Below are 23,001 nucleotides of genomic sequence, written 5' to 3' on the forward strand. Positions count from 1 at the left end.
CTTCCTACTTGCATGCAAATAAAATTATTCTAATAATATCCGATTATCTCTAGTAGTTATAAAGCACCTCTCACTTACGTCTTAAGTTCAGACAGCAATTAAGTCTTCTTCAGTGTGCAACTTAGCCAGCCGTAATTAAAGTCAATGGGAGCTTTTCCACATACTTAATGGCTGTTGGTCGAGGCCCAGAAGTAATTGTGTAAAGAGCATAGTATGTCACTTAACGATAAATTGACTCTGATTTTGAAAGAAATACTGGAAATGCATTGCAAGTTTCGCATTCCATAACCATCTGCTGAAGTCAGACGCCCAAATGACTACTCAAGCCTTTTGATAAATAGTGAAATGATGATGCACAAAGGACCTACTCCTGTTCTTGCTGAAAGTGATGCTGAAACTCTAAAAGAGCAAACCATAGAGCCTAATGTCTATCTACCAAACACTAAATTTAGCATACAGAGAGCAATAAGAGATATTGACTTTATCATATATTACTACACATTAAATGCACAATTTTTCTGCAATAGCAGATCTCAAAATTTCTGTAAAGATCCTGCCTACCACAACAGCCAATCACTCACATAAATAGTTTTTAGGATCCAACTTGCCTTAAAATGTGAGTTACAACTGCCCTCAGCTTTTTCTCTTACGCCAAATCCAATGAAGAGTCAGTATCTCACTTGAATACAGGTCAAACAAAAATGAAATGAAATAAAATAGGTTTAAAAACAAAATTTCAGTTTCAATTTTCTTAATGAAATACTATTACCAGAGAGGGTCTCTTAAAATAAAAATAATTCAGCTGCCAAAGTTTTCCTTTCATGAGCAGAATTGCTGGACCAGTGCTTTCCCAGAAGTGAAAGGCAGATAAGGGAGCATTTGTCCAGTATGGCCCTACCACTGGATGAAAGACACAATGTGCAAGAGACCACAGCCTGACAGGAACATTACCACACCCAGGGATTCACAATGGAAACACCAGCAGCAAACAGCTATTTCAGGAGATGAAATGGTGAAATATTGACACAGCCATACCCATGAGCTACTGCTAAAAGGCACAAGCCAAGAAAGCAGATAACTGGCAACCGACTGGCTGCCCAAGCAAGTTGTCAAAACTAATTGCACCAACTGCATTGCTGGATTGTAAACCACCAACATGGAGTCAGGTGAAATGCTTTTGTCGAAAGATTGCCTGTGAATTTTAAGTCTATCTGAACACTTGTCAATCAATTAAGACATTAATATTCTGCTTGCTCTTGATGAAAGACTGAGAAGACAAGGATGTTACTCTCTAACTTCTGAGGAATCCTTAAAATCTATAAAAAGAAAGATACATTCACATGAACATTTCCCATATAAACCTGATCACTTCCATGTATTCTCAACAGTGCCTAATTTTCCATCTTTGCCCGTGTGATGATCTGTTTCAATCTCTCAGTCACATCTGGTTCACTGTAAGAGTTCCTGGCTGCTACCGATATGTTTCTCAACTGCTTGATAACTAAGGCCAGAGAACATTAAATAGTTTATACAGTCATTCCACTTAGATCTTCCTAGATTTTAGGACTTGCACATTCTCATTACTTCTTTTTTATTTGAGAGAGACCACCACTACTCATCTTACAAGAGTTTAAAGTCAGGAAGACCACTAGCTATTTAAACCTGACCTTCATTTAATCCAATTATAAGTCTAATAATCAAAATAGCTGCTTTCCGATTAAGCCAGATCTTAATTATGAGTAACACAATGCTGTGATCTACAAGGTCATGAAAAAGCAAATCTTAGGTAATATACAAAGCCTAGTATTTTCTTTTTAATTATAACATCCTTTCTATATTTCCAATTACAAGTTTGGGGAAAGGGTCATCCCTAAGAATTAGAAGTATTGACAGCAGCCAACTCACTTTAAAGTTCGGGAACTTTCACAAGCATTGCTTCCAAATCAGCATCATCACAAGCTACAAAGTTCACTGCATCTGTCAGTATCTTGTTTCAGTAGTCAATCAGATCCACTACTTCAGCAAACACACACAAAGAGTCCTCTTTCAGATGTGAACTTTTACACTGAACTGAGGTACCCTTTCTGTATATTGTTTTCCTGCCTACAAATGTAGACATCTTAATCTAGTTATCGCCTAATAAACTGATGATAAAATGTGATGGCTTCGTTCATCAAATCTCTCACTGCAGGTATTTTCTCCACTCCTCAAATAAGTCTATGGGTCTCTGATACTCCATTTAACATTTTACAACTTTCATTTTTGGAAAGCAAAAAATGGTTATACATTCAATACCTGCTTGCTGCTCTGTGGTACAGAGCCCTCATTAAGAATAACCTCAACCGATGACAGCTGAGAGGGATGGTTTGTAGAGGTTTTTTTTCTTGGGGGTGGGAGGATGGAGACGCGTTTTGGTTTTGTCTTAACAAAACAACAAACAAACAAAAGAATCCAGTAGCTATTCCATACTCAACCCATAAAATGTAGTCATCCAGCCAAGCACTGTAAAGGCACACTTGAGGGAACGGTTTAACTTTGCACTTGGAGACAAGAATTTAAAATGTGATTTCTCACAGAAAAAAAAAAGAAAAATGTACAAAGTTGTGCCAAATGTGAGACTTTGTTGAGACGACTGGGGAAGTTCACTGCTCTCTGACAATGGCCCTGAAACTGAAGGAGGTTTGGTCACAAGTCTGTGGGGAGAAGAACCTCCTGGCTGGCCACAAGAACCCCTGCATGCTCAGTCAGACAGAGGTGCCCACTGGTTCTCAGGGGTCTAGTGAGTCTTACATTTCCATGTTACAAACAAATAATTAAGAATAGTTAACATCTCTCTAAAGGTTATCCTGGACACTGTCCAAATGTCTGTGCCCTAGGGCAGACCACAAATGTTTGTAGCTTGCAGCAACTTAACTGGCTATTAATTCAGTTAAAAATAGCACTTGAACCAGAGTTCTACTAAGGGTAAACATCATGTGTCTGCTACTGAATCTCTACACATCCTCAGCCCCTCTGCAGCTAGGTCACAAGGCTCATGCATAGCTCCCCCTTCCTCCTAAGCAGTACTTGTTTACCATACCATATAAAATAATTTAGCAACACTTTTCAAAGGTACAGCAGAAGACAGTGTGAGACGTATGCCATCTCTCTCTAACCTAAGCACACCCAGAGTATTGTCCCAGTCACCTCCCCATACAGACCTTGCACTCGATCTATGGAAGACTGTAAAATATATCAGCACTCGAAGGATACATACACCGGAACCCTGGACACATGCTGGTCTCTTACTGTAGCACTCAAGTCCTAGGACTGTTTCCAAATCTAGTTCATGCCACTTGCTAAAAAGGGCACATACTACGCGCAAAGATTGAAAGGCACCACATAAAATAATGCGACATTATGCAGACAGCTTGAAAAAACAAATTATCAACTTTGTCTGTTGGTTCTGAATGAATGTGATTCATGTGACATTTTGGACAAGATTGTAGGGGTAGCTTGAGTTTAATGACTAATTAGCAAACTTCTGCAGGAATAACATGGCAATGTATTAGTCAAAGTGTCACATCATAGGAAAGCTGGGTTTCTCCTGACACTCCCTTGCTCTCACTGTCTCTTTCTGGGCTGGCAGAGCAGGGAGGTTGCTTATGCTACAAAACCTCATTATGGTTAGAAATAACAATCAAAATAATAATAAATATTTACAGCACAAAACATAAAACATGGAAGGCAGAGACTGTGGAATAATCAATACTCTTGGACTCAGAAGTCATTTCAGCTCCATCTTCATAACTGGTTCTCCCAGTAGCATAAACCTAAACTGGTCAATGTGCTTCCTTTCTCCAAGTGACCCTTCAGACAGGCTTTCTCTCAGTTTAATGGGTCAGCTTCAGAATGAGGACAACAGAGTTACCACTGTTTCATCTGAAACTTCTCTTTTGCTCTAAAAGCAGCAAGTGAGCAAATTATATTAACTGCTTTGGCAGCCATACAATAAGAACACCCACATCCTGCATACACATAATATTCTCTTTACAGTTTAAACTGGAGTCAGGCCACTTTATTTCTTACACAAAAGTTGTTTTCTATATGTGGCTATGTCCCTGAATATTTATATTACGTTTACTGGAAGCAAGCAATAAAACTGGCCTTTGCAAACATCTTTCATCGGTTCTGAGTATTTCATCAGTTAGTATACCTGTTTGATCAGAGAAGAAATTAGCACTTTTGCCATTACCTATTCGATGTTTTCCCAGGACAGATTACTTAAGGACTAGCAATACAGGTACTTGGACAATCAGCAATTCCTCCCATTTTTGGATCATTACACTAGCTGGATGGCTCAGACGGTGCAATAGTGAATTGCAGTGATTTTTGTTTATTTTTTTAAATATCCCAGAAATGATACATCCCCACTGCCAAGTACCTGAATACCATTATTTTGGGAAAATTGGTGACAGGATAACACCATCAGGCCCCTCTCCCCCCAGTAAATAATTCACACACACACCTCCCAACTACCTGGAAAGCACCCTCTGTAGTTCAAATGGCTAGCATGTGCTTTGTTAGGTGTGATGTTTATCATTTATTTAGTACACATTACTACACCCTGGGGAAAAGTTTAAAAGGAATATCAACAGGCAAAGGTTCATACTCAGAGTCACCCACCTAAGCTTGTTCTCCCTGAGGCAAAAGCCTATATGAATTCATTCAGGGCCATCCTATTATATATGCAGGGAAGTGCCTATCGAATGCGGAATAAAAAGGAGTTCTCCCTACACAAGGTCTGAAGGATCATGTCTAATAACTAGAGGTTTAATTTCAAGATTTCAAAAATTCTCATTTAAAAGTACCTGAAGCAAAGTCTAAACGGGAATGATAAGAGAAGTAATTGGTGTATAAATTTCAATACCATGTCCTATTTCTGACAGGAAGCACAATACATTTTGTATTAAAGATTAGGACAACAAGTGGAAGCCACCCCAGTAAAAAAGCAATACAATAGCAGCTAGCACAGATAGCGTTAGCTTTAACACTGACTTTCCTGATTGCCTTCAGTCACTTTCACAGCAAGTCTTTTTGATGTGTTCTCTTATTTCCTTGACATTAAAAGGAGGCTTTAAAGGAAGAGGTTGAGAAGTTATTAGTTTAAGAGGGTAAAATGACCATCCTCTTTCAATTTCTGGTTTTTGTTGCCTCCCTTCATTTTACAGGTTTCAATGTAGAATTCTTCCTACAGCTCTTGCAAAAGTGTATCTCCTATCATTACCGCCTTATCTTCCCTAACTCCATTGTACAATTCTTTTCCTTACATCTCATTTGCTCCCCTATACCTCATTTCTTCCCTTAAAATAATTCTTCTTGTTCTCTGTTTTCTTTCCCCCTATTTCCCCATCATATCAAAATTATTCACGTCTACCAACTATTCAGGCAAATTCTTCTATCAGATATTTCAGTACTTCTCTGGCCAGGGAGCTCAAGGGAAGAATTCCCATTCATTTGTAAAGTTGCTGTGACTTAACAATAAGGAAAAGCTGTACTAGACTTTTCCTCCTACATTACACTGAGAGAGAATAGCAACACAGCCCTTATGCTTTACCATTTAGGACCTTGGTTCAGTTAAAGCAGGTCAGAAACAGACAACAAAGGATTAAGGAACTAGTTATAGGTCTCTTTATCTACCCCTACTCTTTCATTGCCTTAGCCGTTCATCAGACCTTTTGTTTTTAAGCAAGATCCATTCTTTCTGGTCTACTACCTAATGACAGAACTCTAAAAAGGCTTTTCAGAAAAGTGACAAATCAACATATCACAGCAGCACCTCTCAATTATATATTAATGCATTTGAGTGACTCCTCCAACATCACACTGGCATATTTAAAAACATGCAAGAGTAGTTTGATCAACAGTAGAACAAAAGCTTTAATGCTTGAGTACCTTTATTTCTTTTCCCACTGCACATCAGAAATCAAGATGGTATGGGTTTCTTCTTCTTTAATTATTTACTCCAATTTACAGGTTTTCAGTATGATGCACCCGAACCGTGATAGGTAAGGGGAGTTCTGTAAGCAAAACACCACAGAATACATGCCTTTTTTATGATCTAAAATTACACTATTCCTAATCTGCATGACATTTTATAAGCAACCATATATGTACTGTGATATTCTAAATACAGCACTTCTTCCCTTTCTATAATAAAGAGTTGCATATTTTCATTACAGTTACCTGGAATGAGAATGGAAATGTGTAGGGAATTAATGGGTTTATTCAGTCACAGTCAAAAGTTCGGACATTTTCAAAGGCTTGTTCTGCTTGTGCAGCCATGCTATTAAATTATCTTTCATTATTAGTATAGCTGCTATTAGTAGCTCTGCTTAGCAAAACACTTCTTTTAATTTGCACCTAATGTGAAAAATTGACTAATGTTTAGACAATATAAACCAGTTCATTTTGCCCCTTGAATGTAACGATTTCCTTCCATAATAGACCAAAGATCACACATGTGACGACTGACAGTAGGAGCATGAGGACAACTGATAGGAGAGAGGCATAAGATTAAGCTACCTCTTGATTAAAAAATATAACACATATACATATATATAAAATTATATAGAATTATTAGAATTTCCATTCTAATAATTAAAGAATCTGTATTTTACACTGTGCAGGTGTATTTTAACTTAAATTTTCAATAAACAACAATGTAAGTTACACAATTCCACCAGTCTAGAATCAATAAAATGCACTAATGGGGCCAAAGGCAAATGAAAAAAAAGGAAAAGCTTCTCTAGAAAACAGAGGAAAGAAAAGTATCAGAGAACTCTATCAATTGTTGTAACACTAAGACTGGATCACCATCAGCTCCAAATTCAGTACTGCTTTTTGGGTATAGGCTTTTTTCCCTGGAACCATTTTTCTCCCTTTCCAGCACCCCAGAGATTCAGTGTGAAAAATGACCCAACTGAAGTAAATTTTGCCACTCTCCTTACAGGTAAGATCTCAACTCTGATTTTTATCATCTATGCTATCCTATCCTATAGAATGGAATTTATTTAGCAAATACAATCAAAGTGATTCATGGCATGTGAACTATTTTTTCAATGAAGATCTAAAGTTTCCTGAAGTTCACATTTGCTGAACTGGTCTTTAGAATAGGACACATTTGGTCATAGATTTCTGACAGTATCTGGATGTTTCCGAGTTACTGTGAGAAAAAGGAGGAGACACAAATATTGAGACTTGCCAGTGCCTCTCTCCTTCCTTAAGTGGACGGTAAATTCCTTAAAATGGCAGCATTATGCTCCTGCATGCAAACTTGTTTCCTTCCCTCCTCCCCCACCACGGGTTTTCTGTGGTTTTATAGGGTTGTCTAAGATACAGGCAATCTTTTCTGAGACAAAGAGATGATTTCTCATAGTCACAGAGAGATATAATTAGGTTTACCAGGGATAGATTCTGCTATCTTATTCCACATACACCAGAAGTCAGTAAGTAGATGAGACCTCAAAATGATTTATCACCTGAAAGAAAGCTGATGGTTGAGCATTGCTGTACGTGATGTTGAAGAGAGAGAAGCAATGTGGACATGAAGTTCTTCCAGTATGAGCAGTTTTTCACTTGTCAAAAATCAATTTTATGTGCCACCCTGGTTTCTGCTCATCTGGCTTTGTTATCTCCTTTTAAAGGTAATACCAAGCCTCAGAACTACAGATCACAATAGACCTGTCAGTGGGACTGTATCTGTTTACGCAAATAATGACTTTGATCTGCTGTCTTCAGGTATTACTTAAGTGCTTACTGTCTAATTTCCTCCCAAAGGAGGACAAGAAGCACATAGTAATCTAGATGCTATGCAGTGCCTTGCACAGATCACCACTGACCTCATAACACACCTGTAACCTCTTTATATTCAGCTCCCTTCCTCTATAAATGTGCTTCCTTACTAGCTTGTACTGAATGCAATCTCTATGCAGAGGAGTTACAACTGTGTTACACAGCACACTTGCTTTCAGCAAATGTTGAAAGACACCTATTGATTGCATGCAAAGTGTATGACTGCAATTTCCATACTTTAGTCTAGGATCCAAATTCTTTTTATTAGTTTTTTAGCAGATCAATCAGAAGTAGTATGCAAGTCTGATTGAAAAAATATTCAACACCTGCAAATCAAAAAATTATTACATTTCTAAGTGGTCCATGGCATTGCCTGCTGATTGTTGAATTTTCACCCTCAGTTACTAGAGCATGTGTGCTACATAGACCCAGTGCACAACAGAAGCCATTTCTGCAGTGAGTCAAGTAGTCATGAGAGAGGTCAGTTTGGTGTACTAAGTTAGAAGAACAGAATATTTATTCCCCTACTCCAAACATAGCTCCTTTTTCCCCTTAAGATCCATTCTTGCCATATGGAAGAGTATTATTTTGTGCTTTAAATAAGGCCTTCACCCTTTTCTCCATGAGACTGCTTTATGTATACATGCAAAACAAAACACAGTTCAGACAGACTTAAAATATGGAAGATTCATAGTCAAAGGCTAAAATCACTTCTGCACGTCTCCTACTTCAATAAGTATTGCAATGACAGGCTCAGAAAGCCTTTAGCATATTATTCACAATTATTATTCAGATTTTTCCTGTTCTATGCACATTTACACAAATAATATAAAGAAACTGCTGAATAACAGTACATCTGCCAAAATATAAAGATCCAACAGTTAGTAATTTTACATTTACAGCAGGAATAATGTATAGTACCTTGCATCTTAAAATCAATTTTAGAATGGGCAGCATCATGCCGTAAGAAGGATTTCTCACAAATTCTCATGTCTCTTGGGAAGCATGCGGTGTTATTCATTGTGCAGTTAAACAACAGCAGAACACTACAGGATGGATTGTGTAGGATGCTTTTACCAATGTATTTGCAAAAATGCTCAGGAAATTCTTTTCCTCTTACAGTTTCTCTTTTTTAAATGCTTCAAAACCTCTCCCCACTCAAGCACTTAATAATATACAAGTTCCTCATAAATTCCTTCAGCATCTGTAGTATCATCAGGTGTGGGGTAAATGAATTAGAGCTTGCTGAAGAAAAGCAAGTAGCTAGCACTGCAAGCTATGGCTAATTACATTCAATAAGTTTCAGCCCTTTATGTTTTTTCTTCCTGAAATAAATGTCTGAGATGGAACAATTTTCACAGCGCTCAACCACTTTAAAGGATTCATTTGACATGCGTCAGTATATACGTTACAGTGGCCTTTTTGTAATTATTTGGAATGCACTTTGCACACAACAGCTACAAAAAAGCATTTCTGGTTTACTGAAATATGGGTCTTAAGGTTTCTATAAAGCTGATTTGCTGCTTACCCTCTCAAAGAGTGCCTGCAGCCACAGATTTGGATGGCTTTAATCAGGTCTCAGGTAGAGTCTGTAGTAAAATTCTGCCACTTACCTGGTTTCTGTCATCCTGAAAGTCTAACTATTTTAAGTTTTACAAGCATTAATTCTGCTACACAGGCAGCTCAGAAAGGATCTGAAAGGTCTTAAACTACACCAAAGGACATTTTTGTTCTTGAAAGAATGAAGGAAAACCAAAACAAAATTAAAAAAATATCCCAACCCACCAGTGACTGGAGTCAGGGGGCAAAAGCACACAGACATGAATGATCGCCAGCTAACGATCTAACTGGTTTCCTGGTTTACTGTCCAGACTTTCAGGAAATGTGCTACTAGGTCTTTCCCTTCCACCCAGTGTGGTTATCAAGGCAAAAAAAGAGGCAGAGTGACATAATGAACTGCCTCTATAGAAGACATGGTAAGTTGCAATGCAAACCAGTACAGCAAATTAATAAGCTCAAACACAAGGCAGGGCACTCCAGAAGGAACAATACAGACTTTTCTTTGGGTACAGCTGGACAATACAAGCAAGCTCTAACAAGTAGCTGTTATCAGTAAGGTTATTCAGCCCTCCCCTGGCATGACCTCTGCAGTTAATTCAGTTCAGGGATATGAACAAAGGAAAAAACCCTCTTTTTTTCTTTCCATGTGCCAGTTTTCCATAAAGTCCATAAAGCAGAGAAGACAGATTAAGAGAATTCCTTGTGACAGCTCCTAGGCAGTACACCAGTTTACCTGCTGTAGTGCACTGGACAGACTTGTCAGTGACACCACCACGGTCTAAGAGTCTGGAATCAAGAATTAGTTCCCTCCTTCTGCACTGGAGTTAAGTGCTTTTGGGTCCTCACTCAAGTCAGAAGAAAGAGGGAGCAAGGAAGATCTAAAAGGCAACATAGCTTGCTACATCTATGTTTTAAACACATTTTTAAAGGAGGTTCTGCGCCATATACTAGAACAATCTCCTGCATAATCTTGCTTTGCTTCAATCTGAACTGCAAACATGCAGGGAAAAAGTATTAGTACATAGAGAAACAGAATAAACATTGAAAATACAATAATGCAATTACAAGAGTCAACACTAGAAAACATTCAGGAGGTCCAGGGATGGGCAATGAAAATGATTAGAGGCATGGAAGAAGGCTTCAGAAACTAGGAATATTTCATTTCTGTAAGAGACAAACACGCAAGATTTGACAAAATAAAGCTATGCAGAAGAATAAATTGTAGACAGAAGCCAAGTCAGACGTCTCTCACAGGGCAAAGAAGAGATACCACAAAACTGGAAAGCAAAAATGCAAAACTGAGTAAAGACAGTGTTTTTACACAGTGCATGACTACCTTGAGGAGGTTGCTACAGGAAAAACTTACAGCCAGGAGCTTAGTTGGACAGAGAGGATTGCATATAAGTCCTTACACTTCAGTCAATTGTTTACTGACAGGGGTAAGGAATGCATTTTGTCCCATTTTAATTATTTTTGATTAGCCATCTATTAGAAAATATTGCAATTTTTTAGACATTTGTTTGTTATTAGAAAATCTGTCTTGCATTCTTCACACTAAGCAGAGTCACAGTACTGCAGGTTATTTTGCTTTTGGTGTTTTCAAATCACGTTTATGAAATGCTGGAGCACTGGAGTACAAAAGTAGGATGAGAAATAACTGAATTCATAGGATCACACATAGCTTGTAACAGACATTTTCAAGCCAGCTCTACAAGGGGCCCCCTTCCCCAGCCTCTTTTGCCTACCTCAAAACACGATTACTCAATCCTAAGAAAAAAAATGATTTTTTTAGCAGTAAAAGCCACAATGTCAGAAACAACACTACATGGAATAAACCAAAGGCTTTGCCTGTATTTTATGTTCACATGCAAATAACCAATTGAAAGAAATATTCCGAAAAGCTCTAGGAAACAGACCATACCCCACAATAAAGATGACAAGATTAAGATCCCAGTGGTCCTAACAGAAAAGGCCCTTCCCAAGTCCGTATCTTGCAAGATATTACTCCATAAGAAAGTGAATGTGTAATAAGTGAATACATTATTGCCTCCTCCTTACTGTGAAATCACATAATACAGCATACCTTTTCCATGTCAATTTGCAGTCACTATTTCCAGGCTATGCAAGTACTCTATGTCATTGTTCTCCAGTTTATCTCTGTACAGAGACTTAGCAAAACATGGTGGGATGTGTATGGATTTTGTTTGGTTCCCCGCCCCCCCAAATAAAATCAAGATAAAAAAGCTAAACTAATTTTTGCACAGAAATCATCACAATTAATGCTTGCGATGGTTATACCCATCTGTCCACATTCCAGAGCAAGATAAGCTTTTACCCAGTAAAGATGAGAAACAACAAACCTGTGTAGATTTCCTTTATGACAGAGTATAATTATAAAATCGTTACAGTCAAAGGAAAGAAATAATTCACTAATATTTCTTTAGAGGTAACATCTTGTGTGCCCTAACAAAAAAAAAAAAAAAGCTTTCTTACTAAAATTTTAATAAGCCCCTGGGTTTTCTCTGAAACATTTAAGAATAGCTGGTAAGAAAACAATGGAGAAAGAACAGATGTTAAAACCTATGAATGTATACACTTGCGTGTTTTAAAATAAAAGCATCTTGTACTAACTGTGATTGCAATATTACAGGAAGAAAGAAACAAGGATTCTGCTCCTACTTTTGTTTGCTCCTCCTGTGCTCTGTGATAATGTTCTGTTTAACTAGATGTTCCGTACTGGAAAGCATGAAGCATTATTAAAAAGAAAAAAAAAAAAAGAAGTCATTCATGCAATTTGTTTTTCATCTTTCTTAGAAAAAAACCTGCCTTGCACGGCAGTATGGTTCTCACCACTCCAGCTGCTGTTCCAGGCACAAATTATTTCTGGCTTTACTTAGAATAAATTATGGATAGCATGTATAAGAAAAGTTACTTGGACTACTGACTGCAATTGCGTATATACTTTCAGTTTTGCTGGTTTTGGTAGCTATGACCATGTCACGTGCTAGACTTGATGTGAATGAAGCCAACATCTTCAGAACACAGGACGTAAATACCATTTTCCTTACTAGCTACCATTAAGGTTAAATTTCTGTTAAAATCCCCTCTAAATTGAGGAGCAGCTCCTTGGGGTTTTTATTTATTTATTTCATAACAGTAATGAGATGCCCGGGGTAATGAATTCATGAAAGATTACTGTACCACTCAAGTAGTTAAAGCAACACACCCTTCAGCTCATTCCAAACAATACCACTGACATCAGGAGTATATTTCAAAAGGATTAATGCCTGTTGTGCCTTATTGTTTAACTGTACATTGACTACAGAGAACATAAATACATAATATAATACTGGAGTGCTCAGAATTTCGTTTTGATCATAGAGCTCAATGAGTAACTACCACTTCCAGAACACTGCTATTTAGAATTTATTGAGTTTAGTTCAGTATTCACAGTACCTGACTACCATGACTCAAAATAAAAGACGCTAACTGCACATCCACAGCATAGTCTTTGAGGTGCAGATAGGTTCCTTATTTCTAGTCTGCTGCAAAAGAGAATTTGAACCTCAGTTCTCCCAATCCCTGAATTTTTGTCTGTGATAAAAGCAGAAGGATCACAGGAACACACAGGTACCAGTCTGGATGTGCAAAGGCACTCTAAAACCAAAGCAAAACCGCTGCTAGTGGTACAGCTTCACTGCCACATGTACCCCTGATCAAAGGCTCTGCCCAATTACAGTGCTGCACTGAAGAAACTACAGTCTGATCTCCACAATGGCACCTATTAGATGGAAACAGTCATTTTATAACCAAAGTACTGAAAATCTCCCTGAATCTAGTGATGTCAAATTGACACAAGTTATCTTACAACCAGAAAGTTCAGTAGCTCAATATATACCAAGTTTAATATGAATTATTATCTAGAGCTTTGTAAGTGATCATTTAAAAAACAAAGCCCCCACCTCACTTGTTGTACAATTGCAATTTGCATAGAGGTTTTACTACAAGGAATTTTTAAAGCTATTTAAACTGATACAAAAGCAAATGCAGCTTAAATCTCATTTTTATTACTTCCACTATAAAATTACCCCAGGTAATTTCTTAAACACATACAAATATACTATAAAATTGATTAAGTCATCTTTATCCAATTTATTTCATTTTACAACAGAGGGTTAAGGAGAAATGTAGATACCTAAACATAGACATTAGTGCTATTTTAGATGCCTAAGGGCATCCCACCATGGCTTTCAACTGCTGCTAAAGAAGGCATTAAGTCATCTGTCACACCTGCTAGCCCTGACAGATGTCTCAGGTACCCAGAGCATCTAAAATGGCATTAGATGTCTAGGCTTCTGAATCTTTTCCTTGGAGCCTAGAGAAAGTGCAAATGAGAAGGAGAACTGGTGTCCTGGAGTCTGTCATTTATCTCAAACACAAGCACTACAGAAGCAGCAGAAGTGTGAAATCTTTACATTGTCTCACTAATGTGTGTTTCCACTCCATTCCCATCAGATCAATCTGTGGCAAAATATACAGGATGCTGTGCATTATTATAAACAAAACCTATTGCAATGAGGAAAGCTGGTACAGATTTTTTATGAGGGTAAATAGCATCTCACTTCCAAAAATATCAAATTGGATTTACATAAGACAGAAGGATGAAATGCCCTCCTTCAACCACAATTCAAGTGGAATCAGTCTCTTGTTCATTCTGCTTGCAATTTATTTGTGGCACACAATGGAGAAAAAATAAAGATTTTTTTTTTCTCCTGCATTTCTTAAATATTGGTGCTCTCTGCAGTATAACACCACACTGACACTTCTATCTGGACAATCCATAAAGAAGAATCAAAACCAAGGTCATGGCAAAAACTCTGCAAGTGCACTGTCCTAAACGTACTTTCATCTCAGCCAGATGAAATCAATCAATTAGCTCATGATATTGTAGTAAATAATCTTGTTGCCATACACAAAGGCATATGAAGGGGCTTTTTATAACATACTATTTATTCTTTCTGGGTTCCTACTTTGAAACTTACTTTGTGGGGAGTTTAATATTCAGACTTGAATAGTCTTTCAGGTGTCCTAAACAAAACCACATAATGTGGAAACAAACTGGAAATAAATTAGGAAGCTTTTCTCTGAACATATGGGGTAAAAAAGGAATTTTTAGGCATACGCAGGAAAGACCACCTTCATTAGAGACTGTGCAACAGCCTTTTAGGCTGCCTTCTCCCTCCAATTCCTTCCCCTGTTCTCTGCCCCACAGCACTGATCTGGTCAATTGTAGCAATTACTACTACAGCACCTCATTGCACTTAGTTTTTGATCTGTATGTCAAGGGATTTCCATGCCATTTTCTAAGCTAGGCTTAAAACATTATTAAAAATACAGAACCACAAAAAGGCTTTTGAAAGTCTCCAGTTAACCATAGCTTCTATGGCTTTATTTCAAAGTCTTAAAACTGTGCCTCTTTCACATGCTTACTTCCGTAGCCATAAATTACTGTATTTTGCCATGGGTGTTCTTAGTAGCTACGATATCTTTTGACAAAATTAAAGCTATCATGGTTTTATACCAGTCATAGAAAACAGCTAAAGGAATTCTGCAGAAAGGAAAAAAATGTTTTTAAATGACAACAGAAATGATTGCTTACCTCAAACACTGTCTTGGCCACATGAATTTTCTTCAAGACAGTACAATAAATTGTACTCCAAATGGTTTATGTACAATTGACTTTAAGCTACAAAGTTTGGCAAGCAGTTAATTAAGCTCTGCAATGAAACACTTAAAAGAATTAATTCAGTCCCTGAATCCCAACAAGTAAGTGTACAGCTCCATGTTCCTTTTTTGGTTTTGCAGTTATTTCCAGGTATAAAAATATTTGGTATAGTATCGATATCACTTTAAGAACTTGGCATATACATTTACTACTACAAATAGGCAATAATTTATTTCAAAAAAATAAACTAATTTACGTTTAACAACTAGAGTAAAACAGAAGGTGTCTGTTATGGAAGGGCAAATCCCAAGTTACTGGGAAATGTCAAGTGGTTAAAGCTATTTTGGACCCAACCCTCAGTCTTAACTACAAAGATGCAGTTAAGCCAACCCAAGGGAGAATACGAAAAAGCCACCAAGAACCACCAGCTCAGCTCTACTTCCACCGCCACTTTCCATGCCATGAAAGGAAGTGATCCGAGTCTCTATTTGCAAAGGTACTATGTTTCAAAAGCAGGAAGAGAAAAAAACGATGTGTATGGAAAAGAGGAAAAAAACAAAAAAGAGTTTGTTTTTATATTAATCAAACTTGGATGACTGCAAGGGCATCAGCTAGCTAGGATCATCACCACCCTTTGCAAGGCAGATAAGAAAAACAGAAGTTCTTCATGTCCGTGTCATGTCATGAAACCAGTAGGCTAAAAGAATACCCAGAAAAACAAACCAAACCTGGTCACTTAGAACATAAGACTTCAAAATGCCTCTAAGCAATTTCCCTTAATTATTGTCTACATAATCACATGCTCTGCTGTTGAAGATGGAGGGAAAACACACTTTTCCCTTTAGACCACCTGCTGGAACTTAACTAAGCTGATTATTGTTATTGTGTATATATTGCAGAGGAACTAAGATGAAAGATGCATATAATCCTTTAAGGCTGATAATCTGTCTAATAGTCATTTCATGGCTTATTTGAAACAAGCTGATGTTAGCACAACAAATAAAACCTCTTGCGTTCTGCATAAAGAGCAACAACAGAGATAGAATAAGCCTTCAAGCTTATTTAGGATTTTCCTTTTCTTCTTTGGACCTGTTCCCTCGCCATGACTCTGTGTCCAAGATGCACATACTCTGACACACTGGCTCTTTTCTTTTTATGTAAGTTGCTTATGAACCACAAAAAATACCCAATGACTAGAGAAAAACATGGAAGACCCTTAGTCTGAAGTTCAATAACACAGCTCTGAGCATGAACACACGCAACAGCTGATCAGGTTTTCAAGTGACGGTATTAGAAATACTTCATTTCTTTGTGGGAATGCCCAGTTAATGCAACCAGGGCCTGTGATCAAGATGGGCCAATGACTTTCTTCTGCTTATATTAGCCATATACAAGTCCCTCATCTAGACTGACAAACTCAGAAATATGAGATATAAAATAAAGCTGTGGCTCCTTTTATTACAAGTAGAATATTTCTACTACCTCCCCCACAGAGTTTCAGAAATGTTCAGCAAAATGACTTTGCCGTATCCATTTCTACTTTCCATAAACCTTTAACCAAGACAATTACAGTCAGGAATAGAAACAAGCTCAAATTTTCTAAACTAAAAACTGAGAGATTTCTGTTGGGGTGGTTTTTTGGTTTGCTTTTGTTTGTTTGGTGGGTTTGTGGGTGTTTGGTTTTTGCTGGGGTTTTTGTTTGTTTTGTTTTTGAAAGAATCAACACTGAATTTGCCACTGAAAAGCAATTCAGACTTTCAGCCTACCAGGCCTGCTGCAATCATGACATTGTTTAAGTTCACAGTTTTCCAGGTGACAGATATCCCTGTTTAAACTACCTCTGCTTTCCAACAGCACCTGAACAACACAGGAATGTTTGATCAGCCTGGGGCAGACCCCATAGCCCACGGGACAGAGCATGAGAAATCAAAGTGTTCTTTAAAGGACAAGTAATCGAGCAGCAATTCCCAGAACATTTGAAGCTTCCAAAATGGCAAAATGGGTAGCGATACTGACTTGAGAAAACTGCTAACATAAGCTGATCTCCATCCACTTAAGGCTCCTAAATCAAAATCACCACTTTAAATGTCAGAACAAAACTTGAAACCACCAAAGGAAGATTAAGAAGTAACAGAGAGACTGAACACCCAAGTGACATAATTTTGCAAGTTTTCCATACAGGTTTTCACTTCTTTTTTTTTGCATATCTTTCACCAGTGAAGGCTTAGGAGGTGCATTCACACTGTTCAGATCACACACACACACTAAGAGCACTACATGGCCACTTGAACAGCGACCTCACAGTGTACATATGAATGGAGGTTAGAGCTCTCCATAAAAGCGAAGGTATACCAGTTTGCTTTCATCATCCATGTTTCCCCTAGATCTATGAAAATGACCTCCAATACATGTAAATTAAACATCATCCCCATTCAACACTTACTGAGCTAGATATCAGTATTCATTTACATGAATAATTCATAGTAAAAGACACAGATTTTGAAAATCTTATTTCCACGTAATGATTTAAATTCTATGCTAGACACCAAGTTTACATAAAAGCACACTGTTTAGTAAGTAACTTGTATCACCAGCATTGTAAATTTTTATAGCTTTCTGGAATTTTCCAAGGCAAGAAGCAGCTGATCAGCTTTACCATTACATTTTATACTCTTTTAAGGGTGATAGATTCAGGACCTATCTATACCGAGATTCCGATTCTCACAACACTGATCTCGTGTAATAGAACATCTTGCTGCAAATAACATGTATAACTTCAGGTTTGGCTGTTGTTTGGGGGGGGGGTGTGGAGGGTGGTGATTGGTTTTTCTACATCAAGAGGACAATATTAAATAGGAAAACTGTAATGAATTACAAACCAGACAGCAGAGGGAAGGAAATGAAATGAACCATTACAGATTTTACACTCCTTTATTAAACTTTTTCTTTTATTTCAGGGGATATAAAATTCACAACAGCTGTTTTTAAGCAGTATATTTTTTTTTATTGCCTAGCCAAGTCTTCCAGCTTTCAGGCTGACTCTTCATACCACCAAAACCCTGAGATTGATGACAACGAAGTGACAGAGGTAAGTTAGCAGTGGCAACCTGAGGTGCACATTTTCAACCAGGACAGACACAGTTAAGAGGAAGGCTTCGCTGTAAAGAAAAATAATGTGCATAATTCAGCAGCTATGCCATTCCACACACATATTAGCAACATATAATTAACAAGTCTTCAGCTCATTAGCAGGCTGTATAAAATACATATAATATGCTGTACAAAACTGATTGAGTATAAAAAGCTTCTCATGCATTAATCTCATGCATTAAAATAAGTGATTTAAATTGTTTTGGAAGAGCGGTATTAGTAGCATTTAAGGATATATCTCCCAGACCAATTCATGGCTCTATCTCCTTCAGATTTACACTTTTACCCTCATGGTTTTCACAGATATCCTGCCATGCTAATTCTAGCGTAATACATTTGATCAGTGATTGCCGAGATTTTGCTACAACCCTGAGAGGTGAACGGGACCAAGGGAGTACAAACGACTGCATCAGTCAGCTCTGTGTAAGCACCAATTCCCCAAAGGAAGGATGCACACAGCTCTCATCACATGCATATTTCCGTATCAATGCAGTAAGGGGATTTCTGAGGGACAATACACTCAGCATACATTAGCATTATTTTTTTTTTTTTTACTTTTCTATATATTAATTAGTACACTGCACAATTTCATTGTTCATTCTTCAGGCATATATAAGGCCCCTATATAAAGGGCAGTGCATTAATTCACCAGGTAACATCATCACTTAAATGAGACCTTGAAACTATTTGTGTCTCAGGGGACAATACAGTTACTCCTGAGCTGTAGTGACACCTCCTGGCAACAGACCGAGAAGGTCTTTTTCCACATAAGAGAATCTTTTTCTCCCAACAATTCTTGGGGTTTGAGCGAAAAGGCAACAATCATGGTGCTCCCTCTAGCCTGGCTTCGCAAGCGCACTGCCCAGAATACCAAACAGACTCTTCTGATTTATAAGCACTATTGACATTTTAGAAATCGAGAGGCTGAGATACAGGAATATCGGCCACTAAGATCTCCAGATTCACTGTACCACACACTGGCCTTTCTCAAGTGGTAGGAAAAATAGCTGCAAAAGCTGATCAACTAGCAGCTTAATTCATACCATGAATCTTGCAAAGTGTTTTCTCACTTCTCTGTGAAACCCTGTCTGTTTGCTAAGGGTTTGTATCTTTGCCCTTCACAGATTCCATGCAAATATTGTGAGCATGATTTTGGTAAGAAGAATATAAGTTAGCATAGAAGAAACAATAGCTTAAGCCTATGCATAATGCAAACATCATAACATTTAGGAAAAGCATTTCTCCGCGCTTCAGTGTAGGTAACAAAGTCAGTGTAAGTTGTAAATTCTGTAAAAAGCCAGCAATGACAGCTGTTCCATGCATTCTGAAACACACGAAATATCAGAGTAGTAGAAGTGAAAGAAATGATTTTTGATCTTATTGCAATTTTGAACAGTGGACTCAGAGGCAGAGGGACACCCACTGACTACAGCAAGCACCCGCCATTTAAAAGTCCTGCAGAACTGACATTTCAAATCCTTATATTCAGATGAAAGTCAGGTGGATTTGATACTTTACGTTTAGCTTGCTGAATTAAAACAAACAAATATTAAATGTTTTACACAGCAATCTGTTTCCCACCCCACCACAATACAATCACTACCCAGCATTTTGAATGACTTGATTGCACTCATTACAACATTTCTGTTACATCTTTTGTACTGCCTTTATACAGTACCATTTTCTTTATACTTGCAAAAGAATAAAAAGCTGAATTTTTGCCTGTTTTCTTTTGTATCTTGCTCTTCTCCCCCAACCCAACTCTTCAGAGAGGTAATTATGACATTTTTAAGTACTTTGCATATGCTGCAAGGCAATCAAGAAAATTCATTTGACAAACTGGATTATAGACTGTCTGCCAGAAAGCAAAGTGGTAACAACATTCCTGACAATTTCTCAACGAGTATGTCTGCTAGATGCTCACAGCACACTGAAATAATGCATGGGTAAGAAGAGTTTGAATTTTACAGTTTAAATAAAGCAAAAAGCCCCATGAAAATTCTGTATTTCCTCATCACATATAAAATTAAATTGTAGAACTTTTTTTTTTTCTTTAAGCAGTTGATAGCCTAACAAGGTAAATCCCCATTTGGCAATTAATTGCCATCTCCATACTCACAGATAATGAGCTGAGCCATACATGTGAACATTTCTACAGGGCAAAATGGTTACAGAACAGTGTTACTTCTCAGATTGCAGTGCTTTAAGATTTAACTGCGTTTTATCTTCACTTCATCTTATTTTCAAGCAGATACATACCAACATAGACACCGATCTCGTACTCTCTGCATCTATCCATCAACATATATGTCTCTTTCAATTGTGAGTAACACAGTCATCTTAAGTTGGATTGCTACTGAAATCTCCAATGCCAACTTTATCACGTATTTCCTCCCTCCCACCCATACACTTGCAGACATGCCAGCTGTATTCCCACAGATGTAATGGCTTTTCAGTGTGTAGCTCCATCCTCCAAAGCACTCACAGCTATACTGTGTACAGTGGTATTTTGTGGGAATTCTTGAACTACTCTGTATGCAGGAGACCTCGTAGCAAAGCACTCTGCTTTGCGCTAATTCACGTTGTTTTTCCTACTTAACTGGCTTTCATTTCAGCACAGTACTGCACAGTGCAAGCACAGGCACATCCCAGCAGGCCTGGGATCTGCACACACACAAATATTCTAGACTACCAGTGCAGAGTCAAAGGTGGGATAGGAGCTGTTTGCCTACCTAAGGCTGCCCAACATGTCCTGATATAGGATGCTGTTACAAGTAGGGGTAGGTGCAGTTTTGCACAAATGTCATTATGATTACACTTTACAGGGCAGGGGGAAATGTTTTCTTATGGTTTTTCAATAATGCTTCATTAGAATTACATAGTTTGCCATATGTATAGTTTGTGAGGAGAAAATGGGAATGCCTTAACATGAACAAGCCCATGTTTTCCTGAGAAAGTCCAAAGGCTTTCCTGCACTGGTGGAAAGACTTCGCATTTGATCAAAACATTCCTACCGTGTCCTAATGACATTCTTCACATGGAAGAAGAGAAGCTTGTCTACTTTATAAGTGTGTGGAATTCTCTGTAGGGGTTTAGAGTTTAACAGCTGTGCTCTCTGGAACTTCAGCATGTGTTCAACATGTTTTACCTTACATGCGCAGGGACCTGGCAAAACTCCCCCCAGAGTTTTCTTTTTATTATTTGGTGGAGCCAGCACAGCTTTGGCTACCAAGGCAACCAGCAGGTAAAGCTTCTCTCCTCACAACCTCAAGCAATTTGGAGAAAGAATGAGGTTTTGTCATTTTTCAATGGGAAAACATAGTTGACTCACTACCAGAATAGAATAGGAGTAAGGAAACTACAGAGCAGACAAGTGAGACTGTGTGGTAAGGGAAAATGAGAGGAACAAAGAAAAGTCAAGATCGGTAAACCTGTATAGGAAGGGGAATAGGGCTGTTAAGTCACTGATGCAAGGGCAAGATGTCTGGAGAAGGAGCTTGGGAATGGAAAACAAAAGTGGGATGAAGGTAAGCAGTGGAAAAAAAGAAACAAGAAAACAGGTCAGACTTATGTGGGACACTAGAGCAAAGAGATGTCCAGTTATCAGGATATGAGTTTAGATGACTGAATTAGAATACTCTTCCAGATCTGAGTAAGATCCAAGATTGCTAGGGAAAATGACAAAATAATGGTAGATCTGGCAAAGTATGTATCATGTTCTCCATTAACATAGTTCAAGCAGAACCAGCTACTTTCCTTAACACTTCATTAGTTCAGGTGCCTGGTGAAACAAAGGTTCAAACATTGCTCACAGACCATGGAAGCAGACACAATGCCTTTACATCTTAGCAGCATAGGATGGTATTAACACACAGAGCAACATAAAAGCAGTGTTTTAAAAAAATAAATAAATACTGTGGTGCTGTGCATTTACAATGTGGGAGTAACAAGCCTGCTGGTAGTTTCAGCCTGATTAATCTTGTCTAAATGTAATGAAGACTTAGACAGCAACTTACTGGGGAGGACGAAAGTTTATATACAATCCCCAACTCTTTTTTAGTAGTAAAAGCTGAGAGGTTTGCAGTGAATGAGACAGAAGAGTAAAAGAAGATTTCACTGATAAATGCAATTGTAAGCTGCTCCAGAGAACTGAATTCTATTCCTGTCTCTACAATAGAAATGCAAAACCAGCCTTAATAGTTATATTAGCAATTGCATGCTCCTTATTTCTTCAGTGACCAGCATGACAGCCAAGATCCAACCTGCAGAAGCTTTAATAGTTACATCTGGTACAAGGTATCAACAGAAACCCCAGTGGTACTGCTACTCTGAAAAAAAAAATAATCATTAGAAAGCTGTGAAGCACACTAAGAAAATAGATTTTACTATTAAAACCTCTGGTCTCATAGCTGGGTCACATTAATCAGTAAATGGGGAAAGGACATGCAGAATAGGATGGATATTGGATAATGCAAAGATCTCTCGATCTGGACACTTCAAAGATTAATTTTTTCTTTTAAATGTCATGATGCAATTGTGCGACCTAATTGGAGACTGTCTAGGAAACCTACGTTCTAGTTCAGGAAAATTTTAGATACTTGGTTTCATGATTGTTCATGTCTTGGATTTTTCACTTCCTATGTATGAAACAGAGGAACCTAATTACTTCATTAGACTTTGCACTGTAAACCCACATTCTCATGCTAATTGCGTTTGTGCATTTTCTCATTTAT

The 23,001-nt window shown here is 37.9% G+C and overlaps 1 protein-coding gene across 9 annotated transcripts in view; it reads right to left on the minus strand.

Moving 5' to 3' along the window:
• The window catches only part of SEMA6D (semaphorin 6D), a 214,092-nt gene that overhangs the window by 185,524 nt on the left and 5,567 nt on the right, over nt 1-23,001 (minus strand). The window contains exon 2 of one of the 9 annotated variants that reach the window (XM_061347380.1): nt 9,362-9,461. The exons of the other annotated variants lie outside the window; for them this stretch is intronic. The gene's annotated coding sequence lies outside the window, so the exon portion shown is untranslated. The remainder of the gene's footprint in view (nt 1-9,361; nt 9,462-23,001) is intronic. 9 annotated transcript variants of the gene reach the window in all.

The sequence above is a fragment of the Neopsephotus bourkii genome, unplaced genomic scaffold (genome assembly GCF_033783945.1).
Source record: "Neopsephotus bourkii isolate Nb327-2 ecotype Australia unplaced genomic scaffold, CSIRO-AGI_Nbou_v1 NB_318, whole genome shotgun sequence".
NCBI classification, from domain to species: domain Eukaryota; kingdom Metazoa; phylum Chordata; class Aves; order Psittaciformes; family Psittacidae; genus Neopsephotus; species Neopsephotus bourkii.